Below are 14,899 nucleotides of genomic sequence, written 5' to 3'. Positions count from 1 at the left end.
GTTAAGTGAGTGAGGTCTTTTAGATTTCCTATCAGCATCAAAGCTTGGATGGCTTTTTTGTTTTAAAACTTTTTTTGCTTTAGAAGATTCTGACAGCTTGAGATGAAATGGTGGACCGATTGGATTCATCTGGTTGGGCCTGCAGCCAGTTTCCAGAATCATAATGTAGAAGGAACCTTATCATTCCTTAAAAGTTAAAGGTCAGATTCCCCAGTGTGGTCTATAATACTCTAAATTTTATCTCCCTGGTGCCCAGCCTACGCATCATCTACATTAAACCCGTCTAGTCTTGTTTTTTCCTGTCTTTTTGTCTTTGCCCAGTTTGTTTTCTTCAGGGGATTCCCATAATCCCCATCTGAGCAATTCATATTCATTGTTCGAGTCTCAGCTCAACTGTGTTTTCTCTCTGCAGCCTTTCTCAGTTTGCTCAAGCACAGCAGTTTGTTCATAGCAGTTAGCACATTGCATTTCTTTGTCTCTTCACAAAATTAGGAGCTTTGCTAGGGCAAGGGCCATGTTTTTATTTTCTCAAAACGAATTATGAACAACAGACTTCTGTTGCAAAAACAGTGTTCGATACATAGTAGGCATTCAACCGACATTGAATGAATAATTCCACTAATTTCACAAGTGAGGAAATTGAGACCTGAGAGACCCTCACCTGTAAGTTGAGCTAGACCAGGATCTGTGTTTAGGTCTTTCTGGCTTTCAGATTGTGAAGTGCTGTTGTGGCCAGAGTGTTGCATCATACAAAATAAGTTTCCTTTCGGTCAGTAGCTGTGATCATGTGTTTAACTTGTTGATCTCAGAATTTTCTAAAAGCATTTAAAAAACTGTGAAAAGTGGATAATTTACTCCTTCAGGGTTTTTTCCACAGACTTACAGATAATTTTATGATTCCCATCATCAAAACACTAGATGATGATTCTTCTCTAAAGTCTGCAACAACAGAGCCCTTTTTGCAGATGTAACCACTTTCAGGTACTTTGGATTAAGACAACCCTTATCTCTCCAGAGTCAACATTTCAGCAGTCATAGGGCTGTTACCATGGAAGTCCCAAAGTAAATACCCAAAAAAAGAAATAATGGCATTTTGATTGATCAGCACTTGAAGATTTTATGTATGTATGTGTAACAAAATACCTTAGTCTTTTTCTGAAAGGCATTAATTCAGAAATATACTTCTAGTTTACAGCTAAAAGCTGAAAATAACTTTATTTAGGTATGTTAAAATATAACATTATAGAAGCTAAGGTGTACAATGTGTTGATTTGAGATATGTATATATATGGCGGTTTGATTACCATGGTAGCGTTAGCTTCCACCTCTATCGTGTCACATAATTGTCTTTTGTGTTTGTCTGTGTGGGGGGGGAACAATTGAGATTTAGTCTCTTAGCACCTTCGAAAATTGTAATACAGTATTGTTGTATATTACCTCTATGCTGTATGCTAGATTTCCAGGACTTATTTATCTACTGGTTGCAAGTTTGTACCCTTAAGCATCTTCCCAATTCTCAGCCCCTGGTATTTAACTCTCTGTTGTTACAATTTTGGTTTTTATAGAGTCCAGGTATAAGTGATATCATACAGTGTTTGTCTTTTTCTGTGTGACTTATTTCACTTAGCATAATGCCCTCAAGGTCCATCCATGTTGCTATGGATGGCAAGATTTCCTCCTTTCTCATGGCTGAATAATATTCCACTATATAAGCAAACACTTAGATGGTTTCCACAGCTTGGCTATTGTGAGTAATTCTGCAGTCAACATGGGAGTGCATATATCTCTTCCATATCCTGTTTTTATTTCCTTTGGATATGTACCCAGCAGTGGAATTGATGGATCATTTGGTAGATCTATTTTTAATTTTTTAAAAGACCCTCCATACTGTTTTCCACGGTGGCTGAACCAATTTGCATTCCCATTGTCAGTGAATAAAGGTTCTCTTTTTTCCACATTTTTGCCAACACTTGCCTTCTTTATACTTTATCTTCTTGATGAGGGCCATTCCAACAGGTGTGAGGTGATATAGGGGTTTTGATTTGCATTTTCTTGATAATTAGTAGTAATGAACGTTTTTTTTCTGTACCCATCGGCCATTTTGGATGTCTCATTTGGAAAAATACTTTTTTTTGTTCCTCTGCCCATTTTTTTTTTTTTTTTTTTTTTTTTTTTTAAATTTTTTTTTTCACCTTTTTTTTTAAATTTATTTTTGGGACAGAGAGAGACAGAGCATGAACGGGGGAGAGGCAGAGAGAGAGGGAGACACAGAATCGGAAACAGGCTCCAGGCTCCGAGCCATCAGCCCAGAGCCCGACGCGGGGCTCGAACTCACAGACCGCGAGATCGTGACCTGGCTGAAGTCAGACGCTTAACTGACTGCGCCACCCAGGCGCCCCCCTCTGCCCATTTTTAATTGGATTTTGTTGTTGTTGAGTTGTATGAGTTCTTTATGTATTTGAATATTAACCCATTACCCAATATATGGTTTGCAAGTATTTTTTCCCATTCAGTAGGCTGCCTTTTCATTCTTGACTTGTTTTTTTCTGTGTAGAAGCTTTTTAGTTTGATGTAGTTTCACTTGACACTTGCTTTTGATGTCCAATCCAAAAACTCATTGCCAAGACCAATGTCAAGGAGTTTCTTTCCATGTTTTCTTCTATGAGTTTTACAATATCACATCTTATGTTTAAGTCTTTTAAATCTAGTTTTACTTCATTTTTGTGAATGGTATAAGATAGGTGTCCAATTTTATTTTTCTGCTTGTGGTTATACAACTTTCTCAATACCATTTATCGAAGAAACTATTCTTTCCCCATTGAGTATTCTTGGTTCTCTTGTCAAATATTAGTTAACCATAAATGCAAGGGTTTATTTCTGTACTCTATGTTCTGTCCCATTAGTCTTTGTACGTGTTTTTATGACAGTAGTGTACTGTTTTTTTTTTTTTTTCAAGTTTATTTATTTATTTTGAAAGAGAGAGAAAGCGCAAGCAGGGGAGGGGTAGAGAGAGGAGAGAGCAAGAAATCTGAGCAGGCTCCACACTTGGCAGTGCAGAGCCTGATGTGGGGCTTGCACTCACGGACGGTGAGACCATGACCTGAGCTGAAGTTGGATGCTCAGCTGACCGAGCCACCCAGGCGCCCAGTACTCTACTGTTTTAATTACTAAAGCTTTGTAGTATAGTTTGAAGCTAGAAGTGTGATGCCTCTGGCTTTGTTCTTTCTCATGATTGCTTTGGTTATTGGTGGTCTTTCTGGCTTCATACAAATTTTAGATTTTTTCCCAATTGTTGTGAAAAACGCTATTGGAATTTTGATAGGGATTGTGTTAAATGTGTAGATGGCTTTGGGTAGTATAAACATTTTAACAATGTTAGTCTTCCCATCTGTAAACATGGGGTGGCTTTCCACTTGTTTGTATTTTCTTCAGTTTCTTTCATTAAAGTTTTGTAGTTTTCATTGTACAGATCGTCACTTCCTTGGTTATTAAATTTATTCCTAAAGATTTTATTGTTTTTGATGCTGTTGTCAATGGGATCGTTGTCTTTCTTTTTTCAGATGTTTCCGTGTTAGTTTGTAGAAACACCACTGATTGCTGTATGTTGACTTTCTATCCTGCAACTTTACTGAATTTCTTGATTGGTTCTAAGAGAATTTTGATTGAGCCTTTTAGAATTTTTTATGTATAAGATCATATTGTCTGCAAATAATGACAACTTTTGCTTCTTCATTTCTGATTTGAATGCCTTTTACTTTTTTTGTCTTGCCCAATTGCACTAGCTAGGACTTCTAGTATTACAAGGAGTAAGAATGATGAGAGTGGGCAGTCTTGTCTTGTTTCTGATCGTACAGCAGAAATTTTCCATTTTTCACTGTTAAGTATGATGTTAGTTGTGGGCTTAATTGTATAAGGCCTTTATTACGTTGAGGTGTGTTCCTTCTGTACCCAATTTATGGAGGGTTTTTATCATGAAAGACTATTTTATTTTGTCACATGCTTTTTTTTTTTTTTTTTTTTTTTGCATCTATTGAGATGATCATACGATTTTTATTTTTCATTCTGTTAATGTGTTGTATCACATTTATTGGTTTGTGTATGTTGAACCACCCTGATATCCCAGGGATAAACCCCATTTGGTCAGGGTATATCATTCTTTTAACGTGTTGTTGAATTTATATTCAATAGGAACATTTTGCTAATACTTTGTTAAGAATTTTTGTATTCATTAGGGATATCAGTCTGTAGTTTTTTTGTAGTATTCTTACCAGGCTTTGATATCAGGGTAATGCTGGCCTTGTAAAATGAGTTTGGAAGTGTCCCCTCTTTTTGATTTTTTGGAAGAGTTTCAGAAGGATTGGTGTTAACTGTTCTTTAAATGTTTGGTAGAATTTACCAGTGAAGTCATCTGGTCCTGGAAATAATTTACAATATAGGAAATGTCTGTTCCAAATTGCTAGAGCACCATGATTTATTTTAAAAAGCTGTGGCCACAGATATTAACTCTAATATTTGTGGCTCAAACTGAATAAAAAAGTGTGGCTGGTAATTTCCCATTGATGAACACTTACTGAAAACTTCTTATTAGAGAAACATCATTAGCCCACTGTTTCCTTTTATTTATCCTCTGTTAACTGCCCATAACACATATTTTATTTATTTTTAATTCTTATTCTTAATGAAAGTGACAGATGAATGGACCAGAATGTATTTCTCTGAACCTCGTTTCTCCATACTAAACTAAAAAAGAATTTTCCCTGTATATAGCCATTATATATAAAGATTTTTTATGGACCAGAAAACCTTAATAAAAACAAATCCAAGACTATATATTGTTTGGGGGAGGGGTGGGGGGGTGGCGGTGGGTTGGGGGGGTGGTGGTGGGTTGGGTGGGAACAGGTTCCCATTCTCATGTATATCATCAACAATGGGAAAACTTTTGATAACTTCTCAAGGTTCTACCAGTGAAAGAATTCTTGAGTATTGTGCATGGGCTGATAAGATAAGTAAATACTAAGATTGTAAGTTTAGGGTTTAAAGTTTTGGGAGGTTAGAGTTGTATAATATTTTCCTCCTTTTACAGTTTTGTTTCTTCTACAGGTCACATACAACAAAACGTAATGAAATTTTCACCTAGAGATAGTGAGTAGTGGGTATAGTCCTTAGATATTCTTGGTTTAATGGGAAGGCACTTGAGTTAAATCCATGAGATCTGAGTTTGAATTCCATTCCTGCCACTCACTTGCTTCAGGACCTTGAGCGAGTTATTTAATTTCTCCAAGTGTTAGTTTTGTTGTATGTAAAGTGGGAATCTCTACCTGATGGAATTAATTAAAAGAATTTAATGCCTAAGTAACTGACATATAATGAGTAATTAAAACGAATGGTCAATTCTGGAATAAAGTACTGCAATATTATTGTTCAGATAAATAAGAATAACAGAATTAAAAAATTATAACCTTCTTTATAAAATTCCTTTATTTCGTCCCTGCTCATTCTGCATACATCCTTTGTTTTCTGAAACATCGTGAATAACTCTGGCAGAGAAGTTATGATTTTGTAAATGTCCAAGTCTTGTGAAGTGGGTGATCATTTTCAGGCAAGGGATGAAAACTAATTAATGGTCACTTACTGTATGTTTTATAAGCATTATCTTATTGAAACCTCCAACAATTCCACGAAGTAGCTACTGTTATTCTTTGCTCACATTACTATTGCTAATTTATTATTATGAACCCCATTCACAGCTGAGGAAATTGAAGCTTATGGAGTTTATTTTCCCAAAGTCATCTGAATAAGTAAGTGGCAGAACCAGGATTTGAGTCTAAATCTTTTCACCTTATGTATATCTGCTTTGCTGTGTTACTTTCCTACATGTATTCAGTGGTATCTATGGGTGTGTTTTAATATATCCTAGTACATAGATACATCTATTACCTACTTGGTTAGATTCTCATTAGAGATTGTGAGAGAATAAAGAAGCTGAAGATACTTATTGATATTTTAAATATAGTTACGTTTGGTTTTTTTTTCCCCTATGGGAACACTACACTGGAATTACAGTGTGAGTCAATAGGAGAATGTAATTTATCTTGTTTCGGACAAAATGTTTCTGGGATGCATCTGATCTGTTTGGCATTAGCTACAAATTTGGCAACCCCGCTTGTAGTTCTGTCCTTTTCACTTAATGGACTTCTCACACTTCTGACACTTCTCAATCCCTGTTTCTGCACGCTAAGGTGATCCTTATACTGTGGTTTCCGGCAGTGGTTTGTGCATCATTTCAAGTTATGCCTTATATGTCGTATGTCTGCTAAGTTCCATCATGATTCCATGTTTTAAATCACCAGCAGCTGCTTGCATGTATCAAAGCAATCTTTGAAAATGAATTAGATTCATTGCCCTAAATGTGAGGCAGCTGAGCTACAAATGGTTCATGATAGGAGACAGTGGCAATATTAGAACTAAACTCCAGGGAGATGAAGCCTGCAGATCATTTTTCGTGTCCCGAGTGAAAGGGTATTTTGTATTAATTAAATTATTTGTAACATTTTCCACGTAAGTTTATGTAGTGTATTCTTTTTAATGAGGCCGTTTACAAATGGCCCCTCCTGGTGAGATCTGAAGCGACAGAAGAGATTTTCTGCATCGGAGACATGTTTGATGTAGCGTATATTCAAGAGCCTATTCTGTAATCGACTTAAAAAATAAATGCATCAGGTCTTTTTAAGTTGCAGCTTTTGGGATAGATGTCAGTAGGAATAGGATCCGCAAGCCTGAAATTATTCATTTGGCTCATTCTGCGCAGGTAAAATAGAACTCTTAATAGGCCCTTTAATGTTGTTTCATCTGGAACCAAGGGAAATGGCGTAATGTGTTTCTGTGTACACAGAAATAGTAAAATTCTTTTTTATCCGATTTGTGCTATTCTGTAGAATTTCAGCACAGAGGAAATTCTTATTGCCTTGGTATTAGGGTTGTTGCTTTATGTTTCTTTGGATACCTAAATAGATTATGTTACTGCTAGCATTGTAAAGCCTGATTTGCAGTGGAAAAAGATCAAGTAAGGCCAAGGTCAAGTACCAATAGAGAGTAAACTACCATCTCGTCCTTATAGGTGTTTCATCCAGATTGTGGCTCGGTTACTTTCCGGAGATTAAGAGGCAGGAGAGCAAGGTGTGTGTGTGTGTGTGTGTGTGTGTGTGTGTGTGTGTGTGTGTGTGTTTAGCAGTTCCACCACTAATTGACTAGTCTTCCAAGTTACATTCATTTCTCCAACATTCATGTTTCTCCCTGTAAAATGTAGATTATGATGAGATTGTTTTGTAAAATTGGTTTGAAGTCTTAGGAATAAAAACACTCTATCATGATCTATCCAGCGTATATCTTAGGGGCATTCACCCTATGTTAGGCATGATCTTTGGCCTTGTGAAAAGTATAAAGGTAACAGGCATACAGACCTTGGCCTCAAAAAGCCAATAAGAGAAAATAATCCAGGCATCCTGGGAAGCTTGAGGCAGGATGCTGGCACCTATTATATGCCAAGTACTGTGTCAGGTGCCAGTGCTGTGCCGGGGGTATGGTGGGATTCAGAAACAGACACAGTCCGTCCTTGCCCTCTTAAGCATATGGTTTTGTGAGAGCCATTAGTGAGGTAGAATGGACAGGATTTGGTGATTAATGAAATACAGAGAATGAGAGAAAAACTGGAGCAGTTAATTAAATATCTAGACCAAGCTATTTATATTGGAACTGGAAATGAGAACCAGAACTTGAGAGGTTGGGGTTAGTGTTAGTTATTTACAAATCATCAGCAAGTAAGGAATTTTAAGAAGGAAATTTTAAGATCATTCTTTATATGGTGGAATAGGTTATTTGTCTAATATGATTGGCAGGTTGAGATTATACCCCTTTTTAAAAAACATTCTAGAGTCCCATTTTCTTCCAAGATTCTGTTTCTGGAGTGTGGAGTGGACTTTATTTTTAGTAGCTAGAATATTTTTAGTGGCTGGCAGTGTTGATTAACCATAATAACTGACATTTATTGAGTTCCTAATTGTGAACCAGGTACTGTGCTAATAAACTCTTTACAGGATTTATTTCTTAATCCTTACAACCTCCCTCCAAAATAGATACTATTATTATCAACTCTATATTTTTTAAATGCTGTATTATTTATTTTTGAGACAGAGTGTGAGTGGGGGAGATGCAAAGACAGAGGATCCAAAGTAGGCTTCTTAATGACAGTGGAGAGCCCGACACGGGGCTGGAACTCATGAATGTCATGTGAGATCATGACCTGAGCCAAAGTCTGACACTCAACCAACTGAGCCACCCAGGCTGCCCCTATCATCCCTATTTTTTTTTTAGGAGAAATTGGGGTTTAAGGATTCTAGTAAACAGCTTTATCTAATTCTGCATGTAGGTCAAGTAAGATAAGGATTGAGGACTGTATTAGTGGCTCAGTCGGTTAAGCCTCCGACTTCAGCTCAGGTCCTGATCTTGAGGTTCGTGGGTTTGAGCCTCTCGTCGGGCTCTGTGCTGACAGCTCAGAGCCTGGAGCCTACTTAGGATACTGTCTCCCTCTCTCTTTGCCCCTCTCCTGTTCACACTCTGTCTCTCTCAAAAATAAATAAACATAAAAAAAATGTTTAGGGGTTCCTGGGTGGCTCAGTCGGTTAAGCATCTGACTTCGGCTCCGGTCATGATCTCGCGGTTTGTGGGTTTGAGCCCCACGTCAGGCTCTGTGCTGGCAGCTCAGAGCCTGGAGCCTGCTTTGGATTCTGTGTCTCCCTCTCTCTGCCCCTCCCATGCTCATGCTCTGTCTCTCTCTGTCTCTGAATAATAAATAGACATTAAAAAAATTAAAAAAAAATTTTATTAGATTTAGCGACATAGAGCTCATTGGTGACTGTGCTGAACACTTTTCGTGGAATGGTAGCAAATAGCAGAGTGGGTGGAGAGAACCGGAAGAGAGGATTTGAAAACAACGAGTATATGCTGAGAAGGGGAGCAGAGAAATTGAGCGGTAGTTGGGGGAGACGCAGAGTCAAGATTTGTTGTTTTAGAGAGGAGACGACTGGCAGGGTGTTTGTAGGCTGGCGAGAATGCTGCAGGGGAGGGGGAAACTGATGACGCCAGGGAGGGAGGGGATGGTATTGGGCAGTGTTCCGGAGTGGACAGGGAGATGGGGTCTAGTGTACAAGGGCAGGGGTGCATGGACAGCTGATTCATGGTAACCGGAGGGAAGGCTCGTTGTCACAAGGGTATGGATGTAGAGAAGTGTGTAGGTAGAGAGGTGAGCATTTGTGGAAATTCTCTTCTGGTTATTTTGATGAAGGGAAAAAAAAAAAGCAAGCAAGATCATCTGAGAGTGAGGACAGAAGGAGTAGATGTTTTCCGGGGTCTAAATTCTGATTGAACGTATCCCGAGGGTGGGAGGTCATTTTGTTTGGCTATTTCATATTATTTTATTTCTTTTATGTAAGTTTACCCTAGGGGACATTTCTCTTGTTTTGTAGAACTTAGTCACCCATTTGAAGTCTTTATTTTGGAACTGTAGATATGTATTACAATAAGTACCTAGAAACTTGGTTTTTCTACCATTTTTTTATGTTACAGGAAAGACAACTGAAAGATAGAAATTTTAATTAATTAGAGGGAAACTAAGGAATGGGCACAAAATAGTGGTAAGTCAAAACGAAATCCTACCACATTAGGATTTTTCAATTTTTATCGAAAAAAAAAAATCTTCACCTTGCTGCACTTGAGCTGCTGTCATTGCCCCCCTTTGCTCCTTTGGCAGACTGGAATGTGGACTCTGCCTGTTTCGTCTCTCATGGCCACACTTTCCTGAATAACTAGAGATCTTGGGTCTCCAGCATTGCGATATTGGGACTGAATTCTTGAAGATAACTTCCTAATTTAATGACCGAATGCCTACAAGTCTCAAGACTTCCTGTATTTAACTTTTGTAACATTTGGTAATGTTTACCATCTTTCTTCCTTGGAACTTTCTTCATAGGACTTCTGTGACATTACAGTATTCCTTTCTTCTTCTTCTTTTTCTTTTTTGACTGTGGCCTCTTCTCTTTCCCTTATGGCTGCCTCTTGTTCGCTAGTCCTCATCTCTCTTCTTCTTCTCTGTCCGATCCAGCTCAACGTACCCAGCAGCCACGGTGTCCTAGGCACTATGGATGCAAAGAATAAGAGGAAGATTCTTGTGCTCTAGGAAATCAGATTCTAGGAAGGCGGCTTCCTTTGCCGGGAGCTTGATAGTCAGACTTTGAGGGTTCATCCTAATTTTGTCACTCAGTGTCTGTGAGGACATGCCATTCAGCGTTTCCCTCATTTTCCTTCTCTGTAAAATGGGGATCAATGGTACGGTTACCTCGTGGGGTTATTTTGAGAATTAAGTGATTGAATACAAGTCAAATGTAAAGAACAGCGTGGCGCATGAGGATGTGCTCAAGAAATATTTGTAGTTTTCATCACCCATTCCCCTCCCCCCTCCCCCCAGCCCCAGTAGATATTTAGAAGACTAATGTTTATTTAGATGACACCTTATTTAGGTCTTTCTTCACATGTCACCTATAAAGTCTTACCCTGACCACCTTATTTAAAATATTTATCCCCCTGGCAGGGGGCGGGGCGCAGGGATGGGCAAAATGGGTGAAGGGGAGTTGGAGGTACAGGCTTCCACGTATAGAGTGAATAAGCCATGGGGACAAAAAGTAAAGCCTAGGCTACTATATGTTTTCACTCTTAGATGGATCCTGAGAGACTTAACAGAAGACCATGGGGGAGGGGAAAGGGAACAAAAAAAATTAGAGAGGGAGGGAGCCAAACCAGAAGAGACTCTTAAAAACTGAGAATAAACTGAGGGTGGTTGGGGGTGGGGAGAGGAGAAAGTGGGTGATGGGCATGGAGGAGGGCACCTATTGGGAGGAGCACTGGGTGTTGTATGGAAACCAATTTGACGATAAATTTCATATTAAAAAAAAAAAGTAAAGCCTAGGGAATGTAGTCGATGATATTGTAATAACGTTGTATGGCGATAGATGGTTGCTGCACTTGTGGTGAGCACAGCATAACATAGAGATGTTGAATCACCATGTTGTACATGTAAAACTAATGTAATGTGTCAGCTATACTCAAAAAATGTTTTAAAAAATGTACCCCCTCGCTTGTCGTCACTCAGTCCTCTTGTTCTGCTTTGCTTTTCTTTACAGTCCTTATTGATGCCTGATACTATGGTCTACACCTACTGTTAACTATCCCTACTATATTGGAAGCTCTGTGAGGTCAAGGCCTTTGACCTTTTCACTGCTGTACCCCCAGCACCAAGAATAGTGCTGGGCATAGTGTAGGCATTCGGTAAATATTTGCCGAATGAATGAGCTAATAAAATGCTTCGGTTTATCCATGTGTTTACCAATTGTTTTGTTCACCATTCCTTGCATTTCACCCTTTCTAGAATCCGTTTCTTTGTGGAAGTACATTCTTCAGGAGTTCTTACACGTGTCTCTTTTAGTGGTAAACCCTCAGGTTTTGTCTCAGACTTGTTTTCCTGTAAGTTTTAAATGATAGTTTAGTATCGAATACTAGATTCTTTGTTCTCTATGCTTTGAAGAGGACATTAGTAATTGTATTATTTTTGCCTTCTCATTTATATTATCAGCCTAACTGTAGATAACTTGTCTTTTCTCTCCCAGTGTTTTCCTGATTTTATTTTTGTCTTTGGTGTTAAACAGTTCTGTGATGACTTATCTAAGTGTGGCTTTATTTTCACTTACATTCCTTAAGACTTGTATTTCTTTCCTTTCAAATTCTTTTTTTTTTTTAATTTTTTAAAATGTTTATTTTGAGAGAGAGAGAGAGAGAGAGACAGTACAAGTTGGGGAGAGGCAGAAAGAGAGGAGAGAGAGAGAATCCCAGGCTGGCTCCACACTGTCAGCACAGATCCTGATACGGGGCTTGAACCCATGAAACCGTGAGATCATGACCTGAGCTGAGATCAAGAGTCGGATGCTTAACTGACGGAGCCACCCAGGTGCCCCTGTTTCAAATTCTTTATGCTTTTAAAAACCATCTTTTTAAAAAAAATTTTATTTATTTATTTTTTTTTGAGAGAGAGGGATAGCATGTGTGCATGCAGGTGGGGGAGAGGGGCAGAGAGAGAGGGAGACAGAGAATCTTAAGCAGGTTCCATGCCCAGTGCAGAGCCCAACATGACCATGAGATCACAACCTGAGCCAAAATTGGATGCTTAACTGACTGAGCCCCCCAGGTGCCCCCCAAAACCATCTTAAACATTCATTTTATAGTCTATAATTGATAGTTCTATTATCAGAAGTTATTGGGAGTTTTAACTTTTTCTTTTTTTTTTTTTCCTGATGGCTCTTGTAGGTGGTAAAGTTAATGTCTCTCCATGGTTTTAGTCATTTTAAGATGTGGCTTGTTTGGGGGTGCCTGGGTGGCTCAGTCGGTTAAGCGTCCGACTTCGGCTCAGGTCATGATCTCGTGGTCCGTGAGTTCGAGCCCCGCGTCGGGCTCTGTGCTGACAGCTCAGAGCCTGGAGCCTGTTTCAGATTCTGTGTCTCCCTCTCTCTGACCCTCCCCCGTTCATGCTCTGTCTCTCTCTGTCTCAAAAATAAATAAACGTTAAAAAAAATTAAAAAAAAAAAAAAAGATGTGGCTTGTTTGGAGGGATGTCACTCCTGAGAGTCTGTGTTTGCTTCAGCCAGGTGCCCTGGAATGTTACCTGCCCAGGACCACTTTTAGGAAAATTTCTTTGAGCTATAAAACTGAATCCCAAATCACATGACAGCAGGCCCTTGGTTACTATTTCTAGGGGAGACATTTGCTTCACTCCACAAATATGGAACATAGGCCAGATAAACAGATGTACTTGCTTCTTCCACATGTGTGTTTTAAATTCAACTCTTGGGGCGCCTGGATGGCTCAGTCGGTTGGGTGTCTGACTTCGGCTCAGGTCATGGTCTCACTGTTGATGAGTTCGAGCCCCGCACCGGGCCCTGTGCTGACAACTCAGAGCCTGGAGCCTGCTTCGGATTCTGTGTCTCTGCCCCTCCCACGCTCTGTCTCTCAATAACAAATAAACGTTTAAAAATAAATAAATAAATTCAACTCTTTCACTGAGATTGTAGTCCTTGGACAGTCCTGGCTTTATGTGATAGTCTCAGTGCAACTTCTTTGATTGACGTGGGGCCTCAGGTCTTTCTGTGTGGTCATTAAATCTCAAGTCCTTGGGGCGCCTGGGTGGCTCAGTCGGTTAAGCATCTGACTTCAGCTCAGGTCACGATCTTGCGGTCCGTGAGTTCGAGCCCCGCGTCGGGCTCTGGGCTGATGGCTCAGAGCCTGGAGCCTGCTTCCGATTCTGTGTCTCCCTCTCTCTCTGCCCCTCCCCCGTTCATGCTCTGTCTCTCTCTGTCTCAAAAATAAATAAAGGTTAAAAAAAAAAATTTAAATCTCAAGTCCTTAAGTGTGTGAGGCCTGGAAAGCCTAAAGGACTGTCATGTCATCAGCTCTCTTTTATTTGTTTTTTGGCCATTAGGTATTTCTCTTACCCTCTGGTAATATCACCTATGTATGTAAAAGGGTATTTGTTACATTTTATCCAGAATTCCTACACGGTTGATAGTGGGAAGGGTTTCAGCTTATTTTTGTTGTTGTTACCGTGTTTTTTCATACTTCTATTATTATAAGTTCTTGAAGGTCTTATCCTACAATTTGTTGTCTTTGAGGACTCTTGTTTCTAGTTTAGTGGGGAGCTGCTCAGCAAGGCTTTAGCTGTAAGATTTATGTGTGGACAGAACGGGATGTCCAGTATATTTCTTAAAATATGAATATATTTTCAGCCAAATTTTAAGCTTCTTGGATGCAGGGACTATCTCATATGTTTTTTGTGTCTGTGTGTTTTAAAAATAAATAGGATAATCTTAGAACTTGACTGTAAGCTAGACAAAGAACTGTGAGATAACTAAAGTTCAACTGGTATAATTTTAATATTTGTAGAAATTATGTAGCCTTTATAATCCGTAAGAGTGCCATTATACATCTAGTTTTGAGGTCTTTAGAGTTAGGCAGAGAATAAATATTTTAAGTGTTCAAATTTATTTATTTTTTTTAATTTTTTTTAACGTTTATTCATTTATTGATAGAGACAGAGCGTGAGTGGGGGAGGGGCAGAGAGAGAGGGAGACACAGGATCTGAAGCCGGCTCCAGGCTCTGAGCTGTCAGCCCAGAGCCCGACGTGGGGCTCGAACTCACAGACTGTGAGATCATGACCTGAGCTAAAGTTGGATGCTCAACCAACTGAGCCACCCAGGCACCCCTCAAATTTACTTTTATTTTTATTTATTTTTTATTCTAGAGAGAGCACCAGTAGGGAAGAGGGACAGAGAGAGAGAGAGAGAGAGAGAGAGAGAGAGAGACTCTTAAGCAGGCTCCATGCTCTGTGCAGAGTCCGATTGGGAACTCAATCCCATGACCCTGGAATCATGACCTGAGCCCAGATCAAGAGTTGGATGCTCAACTGACTGAGCCACCCCGGCGCCCCAAGTTTTTCAGATTTAAAAGTCTTTAGAGTTTCATGGAAAACACAAGGCTTGTCTATCTTTAGGTAAAGAAGAGCAAAGTACAATCAGGTAATTAACCTTCCTGGGAGTGGAGGAATTCTACCATTAGACTGATGAATTAGTAACGGTATCATCTCCTCTGTCCCCACCTCTGAAGTGGTAGAATGACAGGCACAGCGGCTTTAAATAAGGATCAGTATGTCCCATCAAAATTACTGACAAAGGTTTAGTTTCTATCCCAGCCGGCTGGTTGTGGATAATGGCAAAATGTTAAGAACCCTGTGACATTAAATGGTCT

At 39.3% G+C, this 14,899-nt stretch overlaps 1 protein-coding gene across 13 annotated transcripts in view; it reads left to right on the top strand.

Annotated features, from left to right (window-relative positions):
- KATNAL1 (katanin catalytic subunit A1 like 1) overlaps window positions 1–14,899 on the top strand; it is a 108,663-nt gene that overhangs the window by 24,752 nt on the left and 69,012 nt on the right. The gene's annotated exons all lie outside the window — the stretch shown is intronic.

The sequence above is a fragment of the Panthera leo genome, chromosome A1, assembly GCF_018350215.1.
Source record: "Panthera leo isolate Ple1 chromosome A1, P.leo_Ple1_pat1.1, whole genome shotgun sequence".
Lineage (NCBI taxonomy): Eukaryota > Metazoa > Chordata > Mammalia > Carnivora > Felidae > Panthera > Panthera leo.
Note: the sequence above shows the minus strand (reverse complement) of the source record. Positions and strands in the feature narration are given on the sequence as shown.